Genomic DNA, 12,101 nt, shown 5'->3' on the forward strand with positions numbered 1-12,101 from the left:
TAGAGAACAAACTGCTTACAGAAGTCCCATGTAAGGCCTTTCACGGACATCAGCAGGCAGCAGATGGTGCTATTCCATCTTGACTTAGAAACTGTGAAGCAGGCACCTTGGAAATGACTGCAAATGACAGTCTCCTTTTTAGCACCATAATTTGGAAAAGTGACCTAGAGTTAAAGATTCTTTTTATGGAAGCATTCCTTTTTCCTAGTATTTGATTTGCACAAAAACTAAACACGAGCATTCTACTCATGACTGAAGTCAGTGATGAGGAAGGGAAAGGAGGTTAGAGTTTGTTAGGGTGTTTTTCTCCCATGCCTAAAAAAGTCCATGTCAAATTGGTTGGCATTTAATTAATTCAGGCCACTAAAAAATATTTAGTGTTTATAGTGTGTCCAGCACATTTATAGGTATTATTGGATATCTATGAATAAAATAGACAAAGACTTCTGTACTTGTGAAGCTTCTATTGTAGGAGGGGGAGAAAGAAAATAAAACTAATAAATTAGAAAGTCATTCAGTGTATAAGGGGATGATAAGAAATATTATGAAAAATTAAGATAGAACATGGGAAAGGGGGCTCAGGAATGCTGGGTGGTGGAGCAGGTTTGATTTTATTAAGCCATTTTATTAATTGTGAAGTTGACATTTCAACAAAAATGTAAAGGATGGAAGGGAATCAGCATTATAGGAAATTGAATGCCTTGTCATGTTTCAAACAGTGGTGTAAATCTTATTTATGTTTTTAAAAGGTCATATAGATACATAATGAGAATGGTAAATTTTATAGTGCCAAAGATATAATGTTGGAGACCCATGAGGGGGGGGTGTGACAGCAATCCAGACAAAAGGTGACCATGGCTTAGTCCAGCTAGCAATGGGAGTCACAAAGGAGGTGTTGAGAAGTAGCTGGGTTGGGAATGTTTACCTTGATATTAGAGTAGATTTTTTTTTTCCTGATGCAGTTAATGTTAGATGTGGGGATAAGAGAGGCATCAAAAAAGACTTAAGATTTTTGTTCTAGATAACTGGAACGATGGGAAAAGACTACCAGAAGAGTGAGTTTTAAAGCATAAATTGGGAGTTGTAAATTGAACATGCTCATTTTGAGATGTCCAACATTTATTGAGATGAAAAGGTTTTGAGAAATGAGGGCTTGAAAGGAAGAGCAGGGCCACAGTTTTGGACCTACTGGATGTGGGATGTCTTTTAGCCACTAAGGTAGCAAGAAGGAGCCAAGAAGGTGATAGTTGAATATGAAATTGATAATCCGTTTGCACCAGTGTGAAATATTCTCAGGACAGGAAAGACTGGGATAAAGGAAGTGATCTAGAAGATTGGCATAGCCTGGGCCACATAAAAAGAGCCTGAACTTGAATTGACGGTCGATATGGAAATGGGGATAGGACAGTGCTATCACAGAGGCAGATTGTCTAGGGCTTAGTGACTGGTTAGATTTGTAGGATGAGAAAGAGATAAAAATGTCTGAGTCATGGGAGTGTGGTTAGGGACAGTGGTAAAAGAGAAGAGATGAATTGCAGAGGAAGAGTTTTTTCCACATCTTTGTATACATTGGTATATTTGTTCCTCAACTCTTTCATTCTGGAAAATGAAACAAAATTCTCTTTATAGTATTTCTATAAAGTTTCAAGATCAAGGGAGAAAACTGGAAAATACAACTTATCAGGTTTAAGAGAAGACCTCTGATACTCTCTTTCTCCATTCTATGGTGATTCTTTAAAAAAATAATTAATTTTTGGTTGACAAATAAAAATTATGTAGAATTAACGTTCTGAAATATGTGTACATTGTGGAATGGCTAAATTGAGCATATGCATTCTCACCTACTTAATCAAATCTATTCAGCCATTTTCAGGAACACAATACATTCTCATTTTTAGTATAATCATCATGCTATACAACAGATCTCTTGAACTTACTTGCTCTTATCCAATTTAAATTTTGCATCCTTTAATCAACAGCTCCCCAACCACTGTCCCATCCCCTGGTGATCAATTTCTATGATCTGCTTCTATGAGTTTGACATTTTTAGTTTTTGCATGTAAGTGACACCATGTGGTACTTACCTTTCTGAGCCTGGCTCATTTCACTTAATATAATGTCCTCCAGATTCATCAATGTTTTTGCAAATGACAGCATTTCTTTCCTTTTAAAGGCTGAATTATGTTCTATTTTGTGTGTGTGTGTGTGTGTCCCACTTTCTTTATCTACTTATCCTCTAATGGACATGAGGGTTATCATATCTTGTTCATTGTGAAGAATGCTGCAATAAACTTGAGACTGTAGATATGTCTTTGGCATATTGATTTCATTTTCTTTGGATATAAACCCAGTAGTGGGATTGCTGGGTCATATGATACTTCCATTTAATTTTCTGATCATCCTCCATAATGTTTTCCATAATGGCTGTACAACATTGTGAATCTTTGAAAAATCACTTGAATCATGTTTACTTCATAATTGTAACCAAGAAATTCATATTACTTTTAAAAATGAAGTAGCATGTGGTTTTTGGAAGTGAATAACACAGGGAAGGCATTTTTCAATTAAAACAAAACAAACAAAACAAAACAGGAAGCAGTTCCAGATCAATTGTGTAGAAAAGGGATGGTGACAGGCCCCAGGCCCCATTGGCACTTACGCTTTTGTCCCTTCAATGCATATATTTGCAAAATACCATCTGCCTTTCTAATGTGCAACTTTCCTGCAGTAATTGGTGATGCCAATGTCTGAATAGGAGACAGAATGAGGGTGACATTCTACTGACATTTATAGGCATTACCAATGGAAAGGAGCTCTTGTTTTTTAGACGCATTTCCAATTTATGAGGTATTTTAAAATTTAAATTATAACTGAAGGTTATCATATTAGTTGTTATTCAGCACATATTTGCACCAATTCTGTGACAGGCCCTAGATCAGGATGTAACCAGGCACAATTATAATTTGCATATTTTTGCTGAACCTCAAATACTTAATTGTTGGTACTTACTTTATCTTACTAAATGGTGTCATGGGAAGGTTTTAAAACAACCCCATCAAGATTACATCTGGATGACAGAGATTGTAAAATGCCATGGCTTGCAGAGTGCATACTAAATCTTCAGGATAAAAGGTGCAAAATGGTACATCTTAACAATCGATGAAAGGTTTTTATTTCATCTTCAAATCTGAAGTTTAATTTTGCTGGGTACAAGATTCTTGGTTGGCACCCATTATCTTTCAGAGTTTGAAATATGTTATTCCAAGATCTTCTAGCTTTCAGGGTCTGTGTTGAAAAATCTGCCATTATCCTAATTGGTTTACCCCTTTATATAATCTGATTCCTTTCTCTTGTAGCTTTTAAAATTCTCTCCTTATTCTGTATGTTGGGCATTTTCATTATAATGTTCTTGGTGTGGATCTGTTGTGATTTTCCATGTTCTGCATCCTGTTGGCTTCTTGGATTTGGATTTCCATTTCATTCTTCATGTCTGGAAAGTTTTCTGATATTATTTCATTGAACAATATTGCTAATTCCTTTGGTTTGGGCCTTTATGCCTTCCTCTATCCCAATAACTCTTAAATTTCGTCTTTTTATGCTATCCTATATGACCTGAACAGACACTTCTTAGGATATACAATCAATAAAAAAATATATAAAAAAATGCTCATCATCTCTAGCAATCAGAGAAACGCAAATCAAAACTACTCTAAGATATCATCTCTCTCCAGTCAGAATGGCAGCTATTATGAAGACAGACAACAACAAGTGTTGGCGAGGATGTGGGGAAAAAGGCACACTCATACATTGCTGGTGGGACTGCAAATTGGTACAGCCAATTTGGAAAGCAGTATGGAGATTTCTTGGAAATCTGAGAATGGAACCAACATTTGACCCAGCTATTCCTCTCCTCAGACTATACCCAAAGCACTTAAAAACAGCATACTACAGGGACACAGCCACATCAATATTTATAGCAGCACAATTCACAATAGATAAACTGTGGAGCCAACCTAGATGTCCTTCAGTGGATGAATGGATAAAAAAAATTTGGTATATATACACAATGGAATTTTACTCAGCATTAAAAAAGAACAAAATCATGGCATTTGCAGGTAAATAGATGGCGTTGGAGAAGATAATGCTAAGTGAAGTTAGCCAATCCCCCCAAAACAAGTGCCAAATGTTTTCTCTGATATAAGGTGACTGACTCCTAGTGGGGTTTGGAGGGAGAGCATGGGAGGATTAAATTTTTTTTTAAATAAAGAATTTTATTTTATTTTATTAATTTTCAGTAGACACAACATCTTTGTTTTTGTATGTGGTGCTGAGGATCGAACCCTGGCCGCACGCATGCTAGGCGAGCATGCTACCGCTTGAGCCACATCCCCAGCCCCGGGAGGATTAAATTAATTCTAGAGAGGGAAGAGGGGTGGGCAGGGGATTAGCAAAGATGGTAGAACGTGATGGACATCATTATACAAAGTACATGTATGAAGACTTGAATTGGGTGTAACATACTTTATGTACAGAGATATAAAAAATTGTGGTATATATGTGTATTAAGAATTGTAATGCAAAAAACCCCCAAAATATATGTATAAAAGAATAAATTGGTGTGAACATACTTTATATACAGAGATATGAAAAATTGTGCTCCATATGTGTGATAAGAATTGTACTGCATTCTACTGTTGTTGTGTATTTTTAAAAAATAATAAAAATCAAAAAAATTTTAAAAAACAATCGATGAAATGTGTAGTAGGTAGCGTTTACCGAGTCCTAGCTCTTTGCCAGGCTCTATGCTAAATGCTCACCATGCACTAATCTTAGTCTAGAGCATCTACATTCAAATTAGGTTTTGTCCAAATCACACTTTCCCTAAGAAGCTGCTTGCTTTACAGTTTGCAACTAAATTTCCTACTTAAGTTCAGTTTGCCTGCTTGTGGTTTAGAAATCCAAGGATTATTTTCTTCCTAGCTTTAATATTCAGAACCCTCTAAATCCTGGGGACTGAATTTTCATATGGGGAAGTTTATTATATGATTGTATAAATTCGATGCAACCAACATTTCTTTCCTGCTTATTTTAGAAGAACTATAGTAAATACTTTAAGATTGAGCTTTTGCCAGAAAAAAATTTAAAATTCAATGGAATCACAGGTATGTTATTAGAATATGTAAAAGATGGCTGAATGACTTACGGGCTGAAGGTAAGTCTCATGTTGTGGGCATGTAGAAGAAAAGCAATTAACATTCAGCCCCCAAATGACAGTTCAAAGTATATTTTTTTGACAAAAAATTGTACAAAAAGCAATATTAATCCAGTAAAAATAATACTTAGAAACTTGAAGTTTGGTCTTTTCCCTAGCTAGCTAGCAACATGCAGTAGATAACTCTGGATACTGGGCGGCAGCAGCCAGCCATAGCCCCAGTCAATCATTTGATCATGAGGATAAAAAATTGTTGTAAGTTTTGTGCATGGTGAGAGATAGGGGTTTAATTTCATTTTGTTGCATATGGATTTCCAGTTTTCCCAGCACCATTTTTTGAAGAGGCTATCTTTTCTCCAATGCATGTTCTTGGCACCTTTGTCTAATATAAGATAATTGTAGTTTTGTGGGTTAGTCTCTGTGTCCTCTATTCTGTATCATTGGTCTATCAGTCTGTTTTGGTGCCAATACCATGCTATTTTTGTTACTATAGCTCTGTAGTATAGTTTAAGTTCTGGTATAGTGATGCCACCTGCCTCACTCTTCCTGCTAAGGATTACTTTAGCTATTCTGGGTCTCTTATTTTTCCAGATGAATTTCATGACTGATTTTTCTAATTCTATGAGGAATGTCTTTGGAATTTTGATTTAAATTGTATTAAATCTGTATAATGCTTCGATCATTTTGACAATATTAATTCTGCCTACCCAAGAACAAGAGAGATCTTTCCATCTTCTAAGATCTTCTTTAATTTCTTTCTTTAGAGTTTCTGTAGTTTTTCACTGTACAGTACTTTCACTCCTTTTGTTAAGTTGATTCCCAAGTATTTTATGGATTTTTGAGCCTATTGTAAATGGGGTTGTTTTCCTCATTTCTCCTTTAGAGGATTTGTCACTGATATATATTAAAAAAAACTCTCAAAGTGGATCAAGAACTTAGAAATTCAACCAGAGACCCTGCACCTAATAGAAGAAAAAGTAGGCACAAAGCTCCATGATGTTGGATAAGCTCCAACTTCCTCAATAAGATTCCTGTAGGGCAAAAATTAAAATAAAGAATCAAGAATTGGGATGGGCTGGGGATGTGGCTCAAGCGGTAGCGCGCTCGCCTGGCATGTGTGTGGCCCAGGTTTGATCCTCAGCATACAAACAAAGATGTTGTGTCTGCCAAAAACTAAATAAATAAATATTTAAAAAAGAATTGGGATGGATTCAAACTAAAACATTTCTTCTCAGCAAAAGAAACAATCAGCAAAGTGAATAGAGCCTTCAGAATGAAAGCAAATTTTTACCACACACACATCAAATAGAGCAGTAATCTCTAGGATATATAAAGAACTCAAAACTCTTTACACACACACACACACCACCACCACCACCACCACCACCAACAACAACAACAACAACAACAACAACAAAAATAACCCAAGCAATGTATGGGCCAAGGAACTGAATAGACACTTCCAAGAAGATGATATACAATCATCTTCTTTTGTTCAGTTGATATGAAAAAATGTTCAATATCTCTAGCAATTAGCAGCTATTAAAAATCATAATTACAAATAGCAGCTGTCAAGAATACAAACAACAATAAGTGTTGGCAGGGATGTGGGGGAAAACGCACATTCACACATTGCTGGTGGGACTGCAAACTGGTGTAACCAATCTGGAAAGCAGTATGGAGATTTCTTGGAAAACTGGGAATGGAGCCACCATTTGACCCAGCTATCCCACTCCTCAGTTTATACCCAAAGGACTTAAAAACAGCATACTACAGGGACACAGCCACATCAATGTTTATAGCAGCACAAGTCACAATAGCTAAACTGTGGAACCAACCTAGATGCCCCTCAGTGGATGAATGGATAAAGAAAATGTGGTAATATTCCATACATAATGGAATATTACCTCTCATTAAAAGAGAATAAAATCATGGCATTTGCAGGTAAATGGATGGAGTTGGAGAATATAATGCTAAGTGAAGTTAGCCAATCCCAAAAAAACAAATGCCAAATGTTTTCTCTGATACAAGGAGGCTGATTAATAGTGGAGTAACGAGGGGAGCTTGGGAGGATTAGACAAACTCTAGATAGGGCAGAGGGGTGGGGGGAAAGGAGGGAGCAGGGGGGTAAAAAAGATCGAGGAATGAGATGGACATCATTACCCTAAGTACATGTATGAAGACACGAATGGTGTGAATATACTTTATATACAACCAAAGATATGAAAAATTGTGCTCTGTATGAGTAATATGAATTGCAATGCATTCTGCTGTCATATATAACAAATTAGAATAAAAATAAATAAATAATTTTAAAAGTACATTAAACAGAGAGAGAAAGGGGGGTGAGATGGAGTGAGGTGGGGTTGGGGGGTAGGGGACTGTGTGACTGGCTCTGGGTCCTTCTTTGAATTCCTGCATAAACACCTTTCCAATGACCACATCGTTGTCATCCTCAAACGCTGAGTGGAAGACTACTGTGACTGTCCTTTTTAGATTCAATGTACAAGGTCACATCATCCCTATAATGGATAACTGCCCTGTTCTCTTCTTCCTTGCCCTCTTCTTGGAGTTGGAATTTTTTCTCAAAGACAGAGGCAAAACACTTTTGCTTCAACATGCCAGTCTGATGTACAGTGAAATCCTTGGACGTAGGCAGATTTTCGAGGTCATGTAGTGTTATGGCACGACTGCTCAGAAAGCACACAAAGACCAGATTTGAAACAAATTAAAGAATCTTATTTTATCTATCCCTTCCTGGCCAGGAATACTTCTGCCCAAGTGGCCTAATATTTAAGGAAGAAAATATTGGGTTCTAATATTGATTCTAATATTTAAGGAAGAAAACCTCATCTTATGGAATCTAAAAATTGCAAACAAGCAGGATACAAGGGCTGAGAAAAGCAGTTAGCAGAGCAGAATTAGACAACCACATTGTGGGTTCGAGCACAGTTTTGTTGTACATCCTGGGTTCAAGTACATTTGCAGGTGTATGAAGCACAGAAAAACATTTTAAAAAAAAACATTCTTTTTCAAAACAACTTATATAACATTTTCACATGGGAATTATAAAGAAGATGGAGTCACTATGGCTATACTTACTATTTTATTAATCTATATTTTCTAATCTATAAACTATAACTTGTATCAACAAACTCAGACCCATAACAATAGCAAAGAGACATTGTATCCTGATTCTAGATTTACCAAGAAACTCCCATAAACCCTCTTTAATAACTCATCAGCACCATGTGCCTGAAGTTCCTTGTAGAATTCAAAGAAATACAGATCATTACTTTCATTTTGACTCCATTAGGATTTGAAATACAATAGGAGAATCTGCAAATGTTACTTCTAATGCTTCTGGTTTGTTTCTGGAAGCTGCATTCGTGAACTTGAGCATGAGCATCTCCTTGATGAGGCAGTTGTTCACAGGATCACGGTGGTGGTTGGCCCCCGACCTCACCGACTGGTCTGCTCAACCCCCACACCCCCTCTGCCAGCAGTTTTGAATATGGGTGTTCAATAAATTACGTGAGATACTTAATACTCTTTTAAAATAGGTGTTATGTTACATGCTTTGGCCCAACTGCAGGCTAATGTAAGTGTTCTAAGCACATTAAAGGTAAGCTGTGATACTCATTGGTAGATCAGGTGTATTAAGTGAATTTTACAGTGATGATGTTTGCAACTTATGATGGATTTATTGGGAATAACCCTATGGTTGATCAGGGGCTTCTGTATCCTAATGGGTGGAGGGAGGGAGATCAGGGAAAACTTAAGAGTTGATGGCACTTGAGCTTGGCATCCTGAATGACAAGGCCTCCACAAGGGGAGAATTAGTGCAATTAAATACCTCTTAAGCTTGGCACATGGCACATGCCTCTCATCCCTCCTACTTAGGAGGGAGATTGATGTAGGAGGATCACCTGAGCTGAGGCATTCAAGGCTGGCCTGGGCAACATAGTGAGACTCCATCTTAAAACAGCAACAAAACCTTTATAATTCACCCAAATATTGGATGGTCAAAAAGCAAGGGTTTTATATATATATATATGACAGAAGGTGGGTTTTCTTAAATTGGGAAATTACCACTATGGAGCATTCTACAAATATAATAATTCAGAAAAAGCAACCTGAAGCTACATTATAGACAGCTACATTGCTCTTGCCACCCTGCGTGGACTGGCCTGAACTTAAATTACAAGTGGATACCTCACTGATCTTTTTGACCTGGAAGAATGAAAAGAAGAGGTAATTTTTTAAACGACCACACAGCCTTAGTTAGCTTTTCATTGCATGACCAATCACCTGACAAGAGCAACTTAGAGGAGGAAAGGTTTACTTTGGCTTACAATTTCATGGTTGGCCAATTCCATTGCTTTGGCCTGAGATAAGGCAGAGCATCATGGCAGAAGTGTGGGGAAGAAGAAAGCTATTCAGATCATGGAAGCCAGTGAGAGAGAGGGAGAGGGAAAGGAGCCAGGGATGAATACAGTCCTGAAAGGCATGTCCCCATGACCTACAGCCTTTCACTAGGTCCCATCTCCCACACATTTCACCACCTCCCAAAAGTTCATTCAAACCACGAATCCTTCAATGGATTGCTGCACTGGGACAAACCCATAAGACTTTGGGATGGGGGTGGGGACACATGCCAGATCCAAATAATAACAAAAACAAAAGCTGAATTTACTTCTGAATTATCCTGAATCTGTCTGTCATAAAGATCAGACTCCAATTTTTTTTTCAGAAGCCATAAAGTGATATTTTAGAGATTATTTCTGATTAAAATGTGTGCTATTCTAGATGACCCTGAAGAGTCCATAACATTCTGTGAAATGCAAATATGCTTTATTAAAATTTACTCTAAATTTGTATAAGTTTCCTGAATCAGAAATAAGTGGTTGATAATTTTTCCTTTTCGGTCTAGAGACCCTCAGTGGGGGTTTTAAAAATCTCAAAGCTTTTTTTTTTATTAAAAAATTACGGACTCACAAAAATTATCAAAACAGTATAGATGGGTCTAGTGTACTCTTCATTCAGTTTCCCCCATGGTTAGATCTTAGGCGATCAGTAAAATATCAAAACCATAGGTACTGTTCTGGTTTAGATATGAGGTATCTCCTAAGAGTCTCCTGAATTAATGCAGGAATAGTCAGAGGAGAAATGATTAGATTATGACAGAGCTATCCTAATCAGTTCATCCTGGTTTGAATGGCCAAATGGAATAGAGGGGCATGGCTGGAGGCTGTGGGTCACCGGGGGCATGGCAGTGCAAGGGTTCATCTTCCTTGCTGCCCCTTTCTCCTTCCCTCTCTCTGCTTCCTGGCTTCCATGATGTTTTGCCTTACTTTGGGCCCAGAGCAATGGCTCAGCCAACAATGGACTAAACCTCTGAAACCATGAACCCAAATAAATTTTTCCTCTACGTCGTTCTTGTTGAGAGTGTAGAGACAGTGTATGATCTTTCAAGCTTGGAGTTTTCAACTCAGCCCAATGCCCTTGTGATCTATCCAAGTTGTTGCATGTATCAATCAATCACTTTTATCTTGGGCTGGGATTGTGGCTCAGTGGTAGAGCACTTGCCTTGCAGGGGTGAGGCACTGGGTTCGATCTTCAGGATCACATAAAAACAAATAAAGGTTAAGTTTTTTTTTTTTTTTTTTTTTTTTTTTTAAAGTAGCTTGTATATTTTTCTTGTTGAGTAGTAGTCCATGGTAGGAATGTTCCATAATTGTTCAACCATTCCTCTACTGAGGGACATCTTGGTTGTGTTTAATTTTTAAGAGTTATAAATAAAGCTGCTGTGAACAATCACGCACAGGTTTTTACGTGGGCATGTTTTTTTTTTTTTTTTATTTCTCTGGAATAAATGTCCTAGAGTGCAATTGCAGGTCATATGGGAAGTGCATGTTTAGTTTTTTAAAGAAACTGCCAAATGATTTTTCAGAGTAGCTGTACCATTTTACAAGGAACAATAATTTCGAAGAGGGTCAACTCAAGATTCCCTTTTAAGCTGGGAGGGGCTGTAACACTACATTCCTGGAACAACTTACTGGGTCCTTTTTCTCGAAGGCATTTGGTGGCCAAATCATCCCCCTTCCTGTTTTTCTTTTTCCCTCCTATTGCAATAGGATTATTCCTAATGAATGGTGGGAAAAAAGATTGGCTAATTACTACCACGAGCCACATTCTTTTGTCTGTGTTCATGACACAAAAGTGAATTTATCGTCTGAAGAAAAAAGACATTTCCCTGGTTAAATCTGCCTGGAGGTAACTGGAAGCCTCCAAATCTTTCAGTGTTCAAGTCTCTCTTTTCTCAGCCTCTCTTTTCACAGTTAGCCTCTCCACACCCAGCATCTATCTCTGTTTGTCATTTTGATTCTTCTATTTGCACCAGGATTTGTTTAAATACTATCTCTTTTTTTTTTTTAAGAGAGAGTGAGAGGAGAGAGAGAGAGAGAGAGAGAGAGAGAGAATTTTTAATATTTATTTTTTAGTTCTCGGCGGACACAACATCTTTGTTGGCATGTGGTGCTGAGGATTGAACCCGGGCCGCACGCATGCCAGGCGAGCGCGCTACCGCTTGAGCCACATCCCCAGCCCTAAATACTATCTCAATGAATGGAGAGTCTCCAACTACTTTGGTTTAACACTTACCCCTAGCTCCCGACTTCGGCCAAGATACTATCTTCTCACTGAGATCAAATCGTGGCTTACATGTTCATTTTGTTCAAGTCTCAGCCCAAATGGCGGGAGTAGGGGGGTTCCTCTTCTGTGAGGGGTCTTCTCTGACCTTTTCACCCCAGCATCATTCATTCTTTGTGCTATTGCCTAGCTTTACTTGTCTTCATAGCACATACACTCACCTGACACTGTGTGTGTC

The 12,101-nt window shown here is 37.7% G+C and overlaps 1 pseudogene; it reads right to left on the minus strand.

The window, feature by feature from the left end:
• Positions 1-6,231: 6,231 nt before the first annotated feature.
• The window catches only part of LOC113198041 (actin-related protein 2/3 complex subunit 2-like), a 35,198-nt pseudogene continuing 29,328 nt past the window's right edge, over positions 6,232-12,101 (minus strand).

The sequence above is a fragment of the Urocitellus parryii genome, chromosome 10, assembly GCF_045843805.1.
Source record: "Urocitellus parryii isolate mUroPar1 chromosome 10, mUroPar1.hap1, whole genome shotgun sequence".
NCBI classification, from domain to species: domain Eukaryota; kingdom Metazoa; phylum Chordata; class Mammalia; order Rodentia; family Sciuridae; genus Urocitellus; species Urocitellus parryii.